Source organism: Pinus tabuliformis, chromosome 5_2, assembly GCF_031772625.1.
Source record: "Pinus tabuliformis cultivar Carrire ecotype Pingquan chromosome 5_2, CPIR1, whole genome shotgun sequence".
NCBI classification, from domain to species: domain Eukaryota; kingdom Viridiplantae; phylum Streptophyta; class Pinopsida; order Pinales; family Pinaceae; genus Pinus; species Pinus tabuliformis.
The window spans coordinates 865,053,184-865,069,894 of record NC_142306.1 but is presented as its reverse complement, the minus strand read 5'-3'; the positions used below and the strand labels follow the sequence as shown (position 1 = coordinate 865,069,894).

Below are 16,711 nucleotides of genomic sequence, written 5' to 3'. Positions count from 1 at the left end.
AGTTTGAGCCTAAATTTGAATTTGATTAGGAATCATTTTTTACATTGAATATGGCATCCTTGGTTTCACCTTTTTTCAGCCCCATTTTGCATCTTGTTTTATGTCTTTTCTTACATCTTTTTTTTTTCCTTTTTTGCACCCAAGTTTGCATCCCAAATTTACACCATTATTTGCATCATCATTTGGCATATTAATTTGTAACGTTTTTTGCTTCTTTTTAACGCTCAACTTTGCATCTTATTTTACATCTAGTTGTTTTCTTTTTTTGCATCTAATTTGGTGCCCATTTATGTGTCCTTGTTTTTGCCCAATTTGATATCCTTTTGTATGCCATGTTTTGTTCCCTTCTTTGTGTCAACTATTGCACAATTTTTCACTTCTAATTTAAAACACTTTGTATGTCAATTGTTTGCATTTTGTATTAATTCCTAGTTTAACATCCAATTTTACTTTCAATTTTGCATCCATGGTTACATCCGCATTTGACTTCTTATATAGAGTATATTTTTCTTTACATATATGACCCCCTTTATAGATTCATAGTGAAATATATGATAGTTTCTAAATATCATTAAAGCAGATATCACAATTCAAAATCATTTGTAAAGAAATTTAAGAGAAATTGACAACATCCATCCAAAAAAATAACAATGTGTCATTAACAATTTTCAAAACATGTATACTAGCTATTGTCCCAAAAGGTACAAAGAGAGGCCGATAGGATTATTAAATTGGAATTGTTGAACTTTTATAGAAGAGTTAATTGGTTTGTGGAAAACCTTGTTTTCTTGCACTGGATCATTGTGCAATTACTTTTTTTTAGATGTTTTGTTTATATCTATATTACAAAGAACACATTGAATGTCTTATTTCATTTTAGAGTAAGTTAATTACCCAAAATCAAGAAACCTCTATAGATAGCCAAGCATATACGAAGCTTGCTAGTGACCAAGGCAATAACCACCATGACTATCCCCTACCAATATATTTCATTGAAAACCATAATTGTATATTGCATTTAGAAAGTCAAAACATAACATTAGAAAACATGTTGATATATTGCCATTAAAAAGTTAATTCCATTAGAAACCATGATATTATTATTATATTTTATAAAGAATAATATACATATATAGAATGATACTACATTGAAAACCATAATCGTATATTGTGATTAGAAAGTCAAAATATAATATTCGAAACCATGCTAAATATGACATTACAAACCTTAAATGTCAAAGGGAGAACTTAGAAGTTGGAAATTAAATGACCACAGCCATTCCGAAGACCATGTCTATAGAGACGTTAAAAAACCATGGTCAATGCCAAATTAGGAGGCCGGAAGGCAAAAACAAAAATAAGAAAATACCAAATCGTTGCTAACATTACATGTAGCAAGAATAAAAGAAGCACTTCTTCCCCATAGACGCCTTACAAAACGATGCGTGATACTATAATTTAAATGTGCAGATTAGCTGGGCTTCGCTTCCTCTCAAACAACCTGAAATTCGAGATTTTGCCTAAAATAAGACATTCAAATCCAAAATTTGAAAAATGTTCTATCAGTTTAGTTCAAATACGATAAGAAGACTAAATATGGAACACTCATCCCATAAAAGTATCCAAACTGGAATTCATCAGAAACAAAGCATATTATAAATAGAGACTTTAGGATATAAGTATTTTTAATGAGGCTTTCTGACAAAGTTATCCAAGGGAATTGCTTCCTTGCAATAGTTGCAATCATGAAATTGTAATTCCAAAGGGAAATGTAATATGATAAAAGATCATGAGTAACATTTTTTAAATTGTTGTCTAGCCTTTAGTGACTTTGAAGTATAAATCTCAAGATGAAGGTTGGAAATCAGAAAAAGAATATTTTGAATAAAATACTTGGTCTGTGTCCATGAGAGCATGGTTTACCATGTATAAAGCCTCAAATAGGAAATGCAGTCAGCGCTTATATATTAAATGGGCAAGTGGCCTGTAATGCCTTTTGGGAGGAACCTCATTATGGTTAAAGTGGCTTTAAACATGGTCAATTTGGAGACAATTTCAAGCAAATAAATGTGAACAGGGAATCTATGTTATAGCTTAAACAATGTTTTATAGCATTACTAACGTGTTATTAATAATAATTATAAATACGTTCATACAAGTGAATGTGAACATGCAATCTGTACTATAGCTTAATGAGTATAAATACAATAGATGATACATACTGACAATCTAGGCATAATGTTTTTCGATTGCGTTTCTCTATGATTACCCATGCAATGATTATAATAAATTAAGACTGAGATTTGTATACCCAACAACATGCTATGCTTAAAACTTGCATCATTTTTGGCATACATAACAAAAAAATCCGATGCTTACTCAAACTCAATGTTACAATAAACAGCTTACTGTTCTTGGTCTTTAGAACTATTACAAGAACAGTGCAATACCTTTTGATTGTGAAGAAGAATGAATACAAACACTCAAACTGTACAGAACAGGCAAAAAAACAAGGACGCATTCTCTGGTACAATGTCCTAAAGAGTAAAAAGGAAAATGTCAATACCAAGTAGATGAGATGCTATTTGAACTTGAATTTTAGACAAAAACACCCCAGCTGGCTTTGCCCTCGAGGAAAAATAATTTTCAAGCAATAATCTTCAATTTGTCAAGAATGCTCGCAATCGTAGATAGAAAAGCAATACTAAGAGCTAGTTCTGACGAGTTGCTCCAACCATGTAGCCACATCTGACATGGTTGGTCTTTCGTTTGGGTCTTGCCTCACAGAAAGCTATGCAATATCAGCCATTCTGAGCAAAGGTTACACATTTCGTGGTAAATCCACACTACGGTCTAGGATGACTGCTGCCTTTCCCTGGCTGATCACGGGTGCTGCCCATTCGACAATATTGGGTGGATCAAAATCTGTATCATGTGCTTTTCTCCCACTCAGAATCTCTAACAAAACCACACCAAAGTTGTATACGTCACTCTTCTCTGTAAAATTCTGAGACTTGTAGTAATCTGGATCAACATAGACAGCATCCCCTTTCTGGATAGGGGAAGGAAGACCTCTTTCTCCAGATATAGTTAACCCAAAATCTGCAACCCTGGCTCCCCATTCTCCATCCAAAAGAATATTGGAGGCCTTAATATCTTTATGGATGATCGGAGGCGATGCATCTTTGTGAATGTACTCAATGCCTCGTGCTGCTTGCATGGAGATTCTCAACCTCAATGTCCAACTGAGAGGAGAGAGATCTCCATGCAAATGATCGTGAAGAGTTCCATGAGGCATGAATTCATACACAAGAAGCCTTTCCCCCATCTCCTCACAATAGCCCAACAAATTAACCAAGTTGTCGTGGCGGAGTTTGCATATAATTTCAAGCTCTGTTTCAAAATCTCTACTGTTGCTATGGATTCTTCGAGCTACATTAGCTCTTTTAACAGCAGCCTGTCTTCCATCTGGAAGAACAACTTTATAGAAAAATCCATAGCTTCCTCGACCCAATTCGTTGAACTCTTTGAACCCATTTGTAGCATCTCGAAGCTCTGCAAGACGGAAGGCTTGCATCCGTATTAAGTCATTTGCAGTAGGCCAAGAAGTGGTAATTCCAGACGAGGGTGTTTGGACATTAAGATTTGGCTGATTTTCAGTATCTGGTTGCCCTATGCAAAAGGCACATTCACTTTGCCCCCTTTTTCTCCTTATTATCAAACAGAGAACAAAGCCTCCAATGAAAGCTAAAACAAACCCACAGGAAATTGACACCCCTAGAATAGTAACAAGATCCATATGCCGCTCCTTTTGCTTTGCAATACTTATTTGTTGTTGCTCAGTTAAACTAGATGGAGAGACTGCAGAGACAGGTCCATGAAACCCATCTCCACAAGCTTCTTGACAAGAACTATTTCGACATAGAGAGCATGCCGTGCAGACACGATCCAGCGTTCTCCGAACAAAGATCTGAGAGAAAAAATCCATTTGGGAAATTCTTCGCACAAGGGGAATAGATCTGCTCTTCTTTCTGAAGGCACAAACTCATCAAATCAGGCAATCCCATACCACTAGCATTGAAGAAAAACTCCCCACTATGACAAGGCTCCCTGCTGCACAATCCTGGGCTGAAAAGCTGCAAAGGAGGATTATAACCCGATCCATTTCCCCAACAATCCATGATCAAGTTATCTTCCCTAATGCCACAAGTCACGATATTTGTGGAAGCTATGCCCAGAAACCCGACATCTTTTGGAATTGAAGACTGATTGAAACTTCCCCAGCATTCCACGCAATGATTATCTTGGCGGATACCACAAGAATGTTTTGAGCCTCCTGCGAGGGCTATAAACCGAGTTTTCTCTGGTGGGCTTCCCTGGTTCATGGAATTATACCCCCAGCATTTGACTTCTGAAGTTGTTTTCACAATTCCGCAGACATGATTTCCTCCAGATACAAGGTTTTGAAATTTGTAGGGGGCAGGGGCAGTGATATTGAACTGTGGAGATGGTGATCCCCAACAGAATGCCATTCCGTCCTGGTCTAATCCACAGGTGAGATCATTTCCTGCAACAATGGATTGCAAGGCGATATTGAGATGCGGCCAGAGTGATCGGTATAAGGATCGTTGTTTTGTTGTATTTTTCATAGACCAATAGTCCATCATACCGGGATATTGATCCAAATGACTACGGATTCCACAAGCATGGTTTTGCCCAGATTCAATATTTGAATAACGCCTGTTTTGGTTACTTGGGGGCACAAGATTAGTACCTGTTTCGTTGTTCATCCAGTAAAATGGTCTGAAAGTGTTAGCCTGCAATCCACAAAGGAATCCACCTCCACCGGAGAGTGCAGCCAGAGATGGGCTTGAAGTAGCATCGGTAGCTGGTGAAGTGTTGTTTCTCCCCCAGCATGTTATATGTTGCTTCCCACTTGCATCAATGGTACAGAACACGTTCTCGTCTCCGAAGGATGCTGCTATGGGAGACATGGCTCCATTTCCACACACGCCGTCAATGCAAATGAGCAGAAAACAGATCAATACTGGTCCATAGATACTGCTACATGACCACCCACATGACTGAAATTTCCCTGATAGGCCGAGCGATCGCTCAAAAAGAATGGGAAACAGCAGTAAAAATATGTTGCCATGCTAAGAGGGCAACTCAATCGATATTTGGAAAAAGTAGTCACACTTCAAAATCAACGGTGGAAAGTGTCTCCCCTGATCCAACGGAGCAGGGTAAAAGTGTTTAATATTGATAATGTGTTTTGGCAGTGTTTCAACAGGAAAAAGCTGTAAAAATATCTTCCTTGGTTTCTAATATATATATGTATATGATGATGATGAGAGAAAAAAAAAATCATTGGTCATAAAAGGTTACCATACTAGACTATCTTTAAAGGTAGATCAAATTATTTTTTTGCACACTTCCAAAACATATGGTTTCTATTCCAAGGTAGATCTTGAACACATTGATGAAGGCAACTTTGTCTTGGATGTATCATCCAAGCATTCTGCATATTTACAAGTTCACTTGTCATTTTCATTTTTTTTTAAAATGTTAAATATTTTCACGCATGATACACTGAATAGTTAATGGACACTACAAATAGTTTCCACGGTTGATATTATTCTACTTATATGCTCTTTGTAACTGAACAAAATTATTAATTTTGTCTTGGAAATTAGACTTGTAGCACAAAGAAAATGGTTGGGAATTATTTAATGACTATATCAATTCACAACTACTAACAATTGTTTTTGCTTTCTCCTTAAGTTTTGCAACCCAATTTGACTTAAATTTGCTTAGCAGTGAAAAACCATTTGTCAATACTTCAGGTTTTACAAAATTCCTATAAACAACTATATCTACTTGGTAATCTAAATAATATCAACAAATTCACAATCTCATATATTAGTCAGAAGAGGCCATCGTCAAAGTGAATCAAATACCAAGAATTATCTATGTCTGCTAAAACCTACAATCACATTGTTTCCCTAATAGCAACTAAAAACTTCTATACCCAGTTGTTGAACTTTTGCAACCAATTATAAACCTTCAACAAGAAGTAGTTTTCTAACGAGAATTATTGCCATATCTTCCTTGGTTTTACAAGGAAAAAGAAATAAAATTTCATTTGTTATCAAAGGTAAACCAAATTCATTATTTGCATACTTCCAAACCTAGGGTTTCGTATCCAAAGTAGATCCTAACCACATCAATGAAACAAACTTTGTTTTTATGTATCATCCAAACATTATGTACAATTACAGACTCACCTCTAATCCATTGTTTATAAAAATGTTGAATATTTTCATACATGATATACTGAACAGTTGGACAATGAAAATAGTTGTCATCGCTATTCTTCCATTTATATGTTTTTTGCAACTTATTTGAAAGAGCAATTTTGTCCCAACAATTAGACTTGTAGCATAAAGAACATGGTTAATACATATGATTAGACCAAAAACTAGTTACTACCAAAATTCAACCAAAAAAAATATTACTGCATAAAAATAGAATTAAAAACAAAAAATATAAAAACAAAAATTTCCCAAATTAAAAATAAATAAATGATAAACTTTTTTTTACCAAAATTTAGTGATTTTTTTGGTGCTAATACTAACATCACCATTACAACAAGATATTTTTCTAGTGCTAATACTGCCATTACAACAAGATATAAGAGGGATATAATGCAAAAAGTTTAATAATAATATGTATGTAGAAGATGGTCTTCAGACTGGTGAATTCATGATAATCAATGTGACTACAGTCAAAATAATTGGATGTTATTTACTTTTTTACATAGATTGTCAAAATAATTACATAAATCGATTTTTTTAAACCAAAATTTAACAAAAACTTTGCTAGTGCTAACATTAGAACCACCATTACAACAAGATATCTTTCTAGTGTTGACAACACCATTATAGTAAGATACCTCAAGAGAAACAGAAAATCTAAAAAGTATGATAGTAATATGTATCCAGAAGATGGTATTGAAACTAGTAATTGTTCACGAATCCATAAGATTGTAAGGTCATTCTCATTATCATAATCATTTTCATCATCATCACATCCTTATCATTGTTATTGCCATCATTACATTATCATCATAATCACCATTCATGCCATCATCATCATCATTATGGACATTGTTTGCAATTGTTCATAATTGTAGATGTTGTAAGAAATATCATCAACCCAAAAAATGTGATCAGTGCTAGAAAAGGGTTGTTTAGGACACATTGATATACGTAAGAGAAATAACAACTCTATTTTTGAGAGATGATCGATGATGATCATCATCACCACCATTATCATCGTCATTGTCATTTTTATCATCCCCATCATCATCATTAATGTAATTTCTATCGACATTGTTGTAATCATCATCATCATTCATGCCATTATAGTTTTTGATGATGACCTAGATGAAAATGATGATGATGACACCAAAGATAATTCTTGTGATTATGACAATGACAACATCTAAAATTGGGAAGATTCGCCAACGTCATTAGCATCGTCATCATCATAATCATTGCCATCATCATCATTGTCATTGTAACCACTATCGTCTTTATCATCATAATCACAATTCATGTCATCGCCATCATCTTCATTTTCATCATTGTCAATATTATTGACATTGTCATCAATTGTTCATAATTGTCAATGCCATAAGGAATATCATCAATGCAGAAAATATGATGAGTGTTGGAAAAGGGATGCAAAAGCGAACATAGAAATGGGGGCAACAATAGAAGTAAAATTGGATGAAAAGTGGATACAACATAAGTAGATGCACAACAACATGAAAAACCTGACACAAAAGTGGATGCAAAAGTAGATGCAGTTGTCAATGCAAACTTGGATGCAAACATGAAGGCAAAAGTGGAAGCAAACATGGGTCCAATGGTAGGTGTAAAACTTGGCACAAATTGTGGTGAAACAAATGTGGATGCAACAACGGACACAAAAGCAGATGCAAAAATGGATGAAACAAAAGTGGATGCAATAGGGGATGCAAACGTGGAAGCAAATGTGGTTGCAATGGTAGGCGCAAGATATGGTGCAACAAAAGTGGATGTAACAATAGACAAAAAATATGCAAAATAAGATGCAAAAATGGATGTAAAAGTGGAAGCAAAAATTGATGCAACAAGCAAAACGAAATTGGATGCAAAAAATGGATACAATGTAAGTAGATGCAAAAGTAGATACAAAACGAGATGCAAAACCCAATGCATAAACCTGACACAAAAGTGGATGCAAAAATAGATGCAATATTTGATGCAAAAGAGGATGTGAACATGGATGCAAAATTGGAAGCAAACGTGGATACAACAGTGAGTGCAAAACATGGTGCAAATTGTGGCATAACAAAAGTGGATGTAATGATAGATGCAAAAAAAGAATCAAAGTATGATGCAAATGAAGACGTAAAAAGGGATGAAAAAAGTGAAATTTAAAATGGGTGCAACAGTGGACGCAAAATTGTGTGCAAAAGTGGATGCAATAGAAGTCGATGCAAAAGTAGATGCAAAACGAGACAGAAAACCCGATGCAAATCCTGGTCCAAAATTGGATACAAAAAGGGATGCAAAAATAGATGTAGTAGTTGATGAAAACCTACACGCAAATGAGGATGCAAACGTGGATGCAAAATTTTAATCAAAAGTGGGTGCAAAAGGAGGTGCCAAACTAGGCGCTAATTGTGGCCCAAAAATATTAGATGCAATAGTGGGTACAATAATAGATGCAAAAGAGGATGTAAATATGGATGCCAAACAAGATGGAAAAGTGGATGCAACAAAAGTAGATGCAAAATTATATGCAAAACTAGACACAAAACTCGATGTAAAACTTGGCGCAAAAGGGATGCACAAATAGATGAAAAAATGGATGCAAAAAATGATTTTAAAAAGGATGCAAAAAAGGATGCAAAAGTCGATGCAAAGGTTGACGCAAGTGTAGGTGCAAAAATTGGATGCAAATGAGGATGCAAAAGTATGTCAAACAAAATTAGGTGCCAAACTTGATGCAAAACCTGGAACAAAACCTGGTGTAAAGGATGACACAAAACTTGGCATAAAATTTGGTGCAAAACGTGGTGCAAAACCTATTGCAATACCTGGTGCTAAACTTGGTGTAAGATTTGGTGCAAAACTTGATGCAAATTTTGTGTCAAGTTTTGCACCATATTTGATAAATGGATGCAAATAGCACCAAAAATGGGCTCTAGATGCAAAAAAAGAAGTAAAAAGGGACGTTAATCGTTGGTTTTGTTGTAGTGAAGCTAATGAGGAAATGTCACGCGATGAAGTACCAGCGTCTATGAGTGCATTAGCATACCAATGCGTAGAGGGGGTCTATTTCAACTAGGCACAGTTCCTCTGCGATGAGTTCTTGATGAGCTGCAGGGAGGCCCAAGAGCAGGGTAAGACCTTCCACTATGTGTGGTTACTCTTATCCATCCTGTTGGTTGCACAGGAGCTACCGATGGACTGCCAGTTTCCCACTATTGAGGGTGACTAGCCCGAAGCCATGAGGTACACCTTTCTCTGGGCTACAAAAGACGCACAGAAGATTCGTGAGATAAAGGTGTTTCGGTTGTTCATGGAGGTGAGCATCTGAACATGGATCAACCGCAGGTCACGCTTGTCCCCTACAATTCATAACAACTTGCAAAGCATTGCAGAATTCAAGGCAGATATACATAACTTGTATATCCGGGCATGCAAGGACCCATCACTAAAATGGGTGAAGCTTTTGTTCATCGCAACAGATGATGCGATCTTCGTAGTAATGGAGTCATGGCCCCCGGAGTGGCATGCCCTGGACTTGGTAGAAATGGAGAAGGTCGTAGCTCAGCAAAAAAAGAAGGACACTATGCTACACATCACACAGTTGGCTGAGAGGAGGCGCCAGGAACAAAAAGAAACCACACAACAGAAGGTAGCTGATGCAGCAGCAGCAGTGCAGACGACAAAGACCACAACCGCACCAACCAGAGAGCCCAAGGAGGGTAAGGAGATGTCCACGGGGCAGCAGACCGGGGAAGGGGACAGGACCGAGGAATGTGTGGACCCCAGTTCTACATCGACCCAACTCAAGTGGCCATGCGGCCCTAAGAAAACAGCTCCTCGAAAGAAGGGAAAAGCCACAAAGATGTCCGTCAACCCGATCACACTAACAGAAGGTGATCTATTGGATATCAGTAAAACGATTCGTGAGGTCACAAAAGACGCACTTCAGGGATTGCGAATGGAGCAGAACACTGTGTTGGGGGCGCTCAATGCGCAACTACAAGGTTTACAGGTACAACACCCCCAAATAAGCACAATGGCCCAGTATGTCGCAGCAGGAATTGTCGAGGCCGAATAGATGTTGCGCGCCCGTATGGGAAACACCTTTGTCTTGCCTGAAGGCGTGCTAGCAACAACAAGTGAGGGTGATCGGGCTACGATGAGTAGCATGAAAGGTGTCAGCTTGAACTTGACCACCCTGCCACACGAAATTATGTACCAACTGTAGGATGTGGTCATCGTAGAGCTCCGTACCTAGGAAGGCCAAGCGATCCAGGTCCTGCATGAACAGAAAATCAACATGGACCAGCTCAGCATCCAACGGGATGAGTTGGTTGCACAGGCTCGCGAACTGGAACAGGTTGTAGAAGATGCATGCAAGAGCATTCCAAAGTTTGACATGCCGACAAAGCTCCCAGCAGCAGAACGGGTATACAGATTGGCGGTCGGAGTCCGTGAGGACCGAGAGGAAACAACAAAGGTTTAGTTGGAGCTGAACCTGTAGATCGTCGAGCTGCAATTGAAGGCACAGCCCTCCACGCCCCCAGAAGTCAGAGAGCAGCATACGCGTGCTATCCAAATGGGGTTGGAACAAATTGGCCAAGCAACATAGGATTGCACCGGGCTATTGGAGCAAGCACTCACCATGCTTATGCACCTACGGGAAGACCCGACTCTGCAGCGCCTAGAGACTGAGGGGCACAAGTTGCAGCAGGATTACAACAATGTATGGGGCACCGTGCAGACAGTTGTCCTTACTCAACGACTTACCAGACTACAACAGGTAAGGGCACTAAAGGACCAATTAGACGTCGCGTGCCAAAAAGAAGCCCTGCTTAAAGAATGCATCCAACCATTGATCGATGAAGCATTCACAATTACAGCTACCATTGAAGGGAAGTTGGCATAGATGTAGGAACTATATACGGTTGGACAGGAAGGTGACCCTGCTCACGAAGGTTCAGATCTACGTGTACAGCAGATATAGCAGACAGCCGAACAATGTGCTGCAGACACCCAAGTTGTGCACGACCTCCTAGATGGACTTCGCGCCAAGATCGCCGCACCAGTAGAGTGACTCGAGACGAGTCACGATGATTGTGTTGGGGGCCTGTTAGGCAACGAATCCCCCCATAGCATGTTTTTGGGGCTTAAAGCCTGAATGTTGGTCAATATAATGTAAAGACTCCATGAAATGTGGGCGCGAAGTGCGAGAGTCTAGGATGAGTCATAGGGTTGCCCACCCTAAAATAAAGTAATTTAATGCAAAGTTGTGTCGAGCTACCCATGGTCCATGGACCATGGGATTTTATAAATAGAGCAACACTCTAAGTGTAAAGGCAGGGAAGAGATTTTAGCAAGTAATAGATATATGTGAAGGCATGGTTAGAGGATAGAAGTGGATCTGAAGGTAGTGGGACATAGTATTAGGTAAAGGCTCTACAGCTGAGAGCGTAGAGGCCTAGTAGAGTCCACAGCTGAGTGCGCAGGGTGGAGTCAAGTCTGTATTGAACTGAACTTGAAAAGGATCATTAATAAAGCTAAGTTGATTTGATATTGTGCATCTGCTTCGTAGATATATACTTTGATGTTCGACATTAATGGTATCTGCTTATCTATATGCGCACACTTGTATGTAGGTTTATGTATGAAAACTTTCTAAGTAATTAACGAACAGAACCCAACTCAGGAAGACTTGGGTAATTAATACTGGTCGCACTACGGCTGGATCTATGCGAAGGCAGTCCCACTGGATGTAGGGAGCCCGCTGGTGCGCATAATCTAGTAAGCGTGAAGGTTGAATCACATACCTATCTCTCATATCAGACATCCCCAAGGTGTAAAAACCTGGTTCCTACAGCCTCCCATACTACTTCAGGTGAGACCTCAGTCCGCGCTCTGCGGACTGTTACTGAAAGGGACAGTAGTACCGAGATTTGCTTGGCTAAACTCATTGTTGAACCTAGGTCTGTAGAAATTTTGAATAATAAACACTTATTCACAAAGATTATCTCGATTATACACTATTGCGGAATACATGCATAATACATAACCTCCTCTACGTTGATCATCAATTTAGCAGCATTAAAAACAATGAAACATCAATCGCATGTGCACATTAACACAGTATGTAACCCGGGGAAAGCATACAGCTGAAAACCCCACACTATATATATATATTATAATGATTGAGAACATGTAACAATACATAGTACAATACTCCTCTCAAGTATCCAGCACTATCTCCACCTGTTACACACAAAACTAGCTCAGATCCGAACAAGTCATAGGTTCAAATCTTCTCCGTTGCTCTGCCTGCCTCCACTGCACAATCCTACAAGAGAATCACGTGAGCACAAGCTACAATTGCCTTGATATTGGCCCACACTGCGCAGTCCTAATTGGCATTACTCAAATCCATGCATGTGCAAATCTCATGCACAACTGATAGTCACAACTCACCCTTTCACTTACCTCTAACACCTGTCTCTGTTGAACTGTCCATGCACTGAGTTAACTGATGTATTATTTAGTTTCTTTATGAGTCAATAATTAGTGAATTAATTAATAGTTAATTCACGGATCATCACTAGTGTATTCTTTAGTTAGACTAAATACAACTAATTTAACCAAGTCAAACTGAACACATCTCCATCAACTCCACATCCAACTCCACAGAACTCACATGCATGAGTTCTAACTGAAGTCCTCCATGCAATAGCTCAACTAACACATAAGAAACCACGTGATTCCTTCTATCAGCTGCATGTGCCACATCCATAGCTCGAATTGAAGTGCTCCAAGAGAATAAGATAATGTTTAGAGTCCAAATATTACTAAGGGCTAATAATATTTAATTATTTCTATTTTTAGCCTCGCAGTCTAAAAATAGACTCTGATCACTCCGTTGTGAACCAAAAATAGAAGTCCATCTATTTTTCCCAACATTACCAATCATCCATAAACATCATCCTGCAACTCATAGACCATGATCCATATGTCTAAAAATAGACTTTGCGCCAAAAATAGCCTGCAGGCCCACTTAGTGAAGGCGATTCCTTTCCACTAAGCTCCATCATCTTGTTGCATTTTCAACACTCCCTCTCAACAAGATATGGATTATCTGCAACCTCTATCCTGTAACTCTGGAATGTTCTGCATGCAACACATTTTCCCGGTCCACTTGCTCCAACAACACTTGGAACAAAAACACTCCCAACTGACCACTCTGTTGGGCTAGGAACATACTCTGATGCTGAAGCTCTACCTGTTGCTGACAAGTGCTCGCTCTCTGACATCTGTGCTACTGCAACATCTCCATGCATCTCGCACCATTGCACACCTCTCTGTGCCACCTAGCACTGTGCAAAACACTTGTGCCTCTCGCATTATTGCAGCCTGCTAGCTATGCGCTGTCCTAGGATTCCCTACACTGTCACTCTCTCTACTGCTCCAACCGCATCTTTCTCTACCCAATCAGTCAGTTCCTACTACTCCACATCGGGGCTCCCGTAGCAAGGTCTCATCCAAGATGTTGGGTACCTCAAGGATCCTACCCCTCCTCCTTGGGACGATCAATCCACATCACCCCACCTCCTACTCGGAGGTATGGCTGCATGCGATCCCTCTGCCCATCTGGCTCGAAGTTCCCCCCTACTGGAGGTTTCTGCGTGAGTAGATGTCTCTACTCGATCTCCTCTCAGCTTCCCTTGTTGTGGCTGCTCCACAACCTCCTAAAGCTGTTGCACCAATCGTGGCTCCTCCACAATCGTCTGAAACGTCTTCTAGATCTGCATGTTGAGAGGTAATATACCCTCCCTCTCAACCACCAAGTCTCCATCAATTGCCTTGTTGCTCAAGGCTTTGCATGCATCTACATGCAACTAATAAAGGTTCCTAACTTGAACCTGTATCTTTTGGGTTTCTCTAGTTGTCTTGCTGCGCAGGAAAGCCTTTCCCTCACTAAAGACAACATCATATCCCTTGTCTTCTAACATCGCCATAGAGATAAGATTCTTCTTCAATCCTGGAACATGCATCACTTCCTTCAATCTGAAGGGTTTACCAGACTCCCTCTCAAAGGAAATGGTACCAATACCAGTCGCACTGTATCTACCATCATCTCTCATCTCGATGTGCACTCCAAGATCTTTCTCATCCAGATCAGAAAACAAATCTCGATCTCCTGTCATGTGAGAAGAGGCACCACTGTCCAAGAACCATACCGATCCCATCACATTTGATACCAAGCATGTGATCAGCGAAAAATCCAGCTCAAACTGTGAGGCTAAGGCCTCTCCCGCTGCAGATCCAACAGCTTGCTTATTTTTCTTCTTCTGCGGAAAATCTGTGGCATCTCCATTCTCAGCTTTGATTTTTCTGAGTTTATCCTTGAGCGACATTCCACCAGCTCAAAACTCAACCGCTTCTAATCTAAAATTCGTGAGAAAAAAGTATTTCTTGTACAGATATCGACTGTATGGGCACTCACCGGATATCTCACCTTCCAAAAGAAGGATGAATCCATAGGCTACCTGGCCCGATTACAGACTCTGCCTGAAGAAATAACATGTAAACACTTTCTGAATAATAGATCTGATGATCAATCCCGCTTTGATATCCTGTAGAACTTTTTCTACAAATCAACCACCTCTGATACCATGTAGAATTTTTGAATAATAAACACTTATTCACAGAGATTATCCCGATTATACACTATTGTGGAATAAATGTGTAATACATAACCTCCTCTATGTTGATCATCAATTTAGCAGCATTAAAAACAATGAAACATCAATTGCATGCGCACATTAACACAATATGTAACCCGGGGAAAGCATGCAGCTGAAAACCCCACACTATCTGTATATTATAATGATTGAGAACATGTAACAGTACATAGTACAATACTCCTCTCAAGTATCCAGCACTATCTCCACCTGTTACACACAAAACTAGCTCAGATCCGAACAAGTCACGGGTTCAAATCTTCTCCGCTACTCTGACTGCCTCCTTTGCACAATCCTGCAAGAAAATCACGTGAGCACAAGCTACAATTGCCTTGATATTGGCCCACACTGCACAGTCCTCATTGGCATTGCTCAAATCCATGCATGTGCAAATCTCATGCACAACTGATAGTCACAACTCACCCTTTCACTTACCTCTAACACATGTCTCTGTTGAATTGTCCATGCATTGAGTTAATTGATGTATTCTTTAGTTTCTTTATGAGTTAATAATTAGTGAATTAATTAATATTTAATTCACACAACTCATCACTAATGTATTCTTTAGTTAGACTAAATACAACTAGTTTAACCAAGTCAAACTGAACACAACTCCATCAACTCCACATCCAACTCCATAGAACTCACATGCATGAGTTCTAACTGAAGTCCTCCATGCAATAGCTCAACTAACACATAAGAAACCACGTGATTCCTTCTGTCAGCTGCATGTGCCACATCTGTAGCTCGAACTGAAGTGCTCCAAGGGAATAAGATAATGTTTAGAGTCCAAATATTACTAAGGGCTAATAATATTTGATTGTTTCTATTTTTAGCCTGGCAGTCTAAAAATAGACTCTGATCACTTCACTGTGAACCAAAAATAGAAGTCCATCTATTTTTCCCAACATTACCAATCATCCATAAACATCATCCTGCAACTCATAGACCGTGATCCATATGTCTAAAAATATACTTTGCGCCAAAAATAGCCTACGTGCCCACTTAGTGAAGGCGACTCCTTTCCACTAAGCTCCATCATCTTGTTGCATTTTCAACAAGGTCAAGCCCCACGTAGCCAACAAAGGTGATGCAAAATCATACCAAGAAATCTATCACAAAAACTGAATGCACAGATATGCGATCCATTTTTACAGATACAGTATGCACTACAGATGGAGGTGCCACTGCATGGCAGACTATCTATACTATGCTAGAGAATGAAAACCCTAAAGTAACAGATATTCGACCAACTACTGACAATATAGAACCGTCAGGAGTACAGTTCAGAGATGTTGCGTGCTCTTTCCTTCACCGAATAGCAGCAAGGGCTAGTCTCTTTCCATACACAGATATGATAAGATGGTTAGCAGAGAATACAAAAGTGGAACACAGACTTATAAAGACAGCTAAAAACATAGTCATGGGTTCTTTCAGAGCCAAATATTTACAACAAATGTACAAGCTACCTGATGTCCAAGACATTTACGACAAATAGTTTGTTGCAAAGTTAGTAAAGGAAAATGAAGACCCATTTCAAATGATACAGGAATGGAGGAAAAGAGACAATAAATCCAAACAAGATAAAGCGGGTATGTACCCCATTGTTTCTTTAACCAACCCTTATAATTTCGCAGCCTCTATGCTATGTAGGCT

General features: G+C 39.0%; 1 pseudogene; it reads right to left on the bottom strand.

Moving 5' to 3' along the window:
- Window positions 1-2,575: 2,575 nt before the first annotated feature.
- On the bottom strand, window positions 2,576-9,769 carry LOC149162071 (serine/threonine-protein kinase-like protein CCR1 pseudogene; annotated as a pseudogene).
- Between the last annotated feature and the right edge of the window lie 6,942 nt (window positions 9,770-16,711).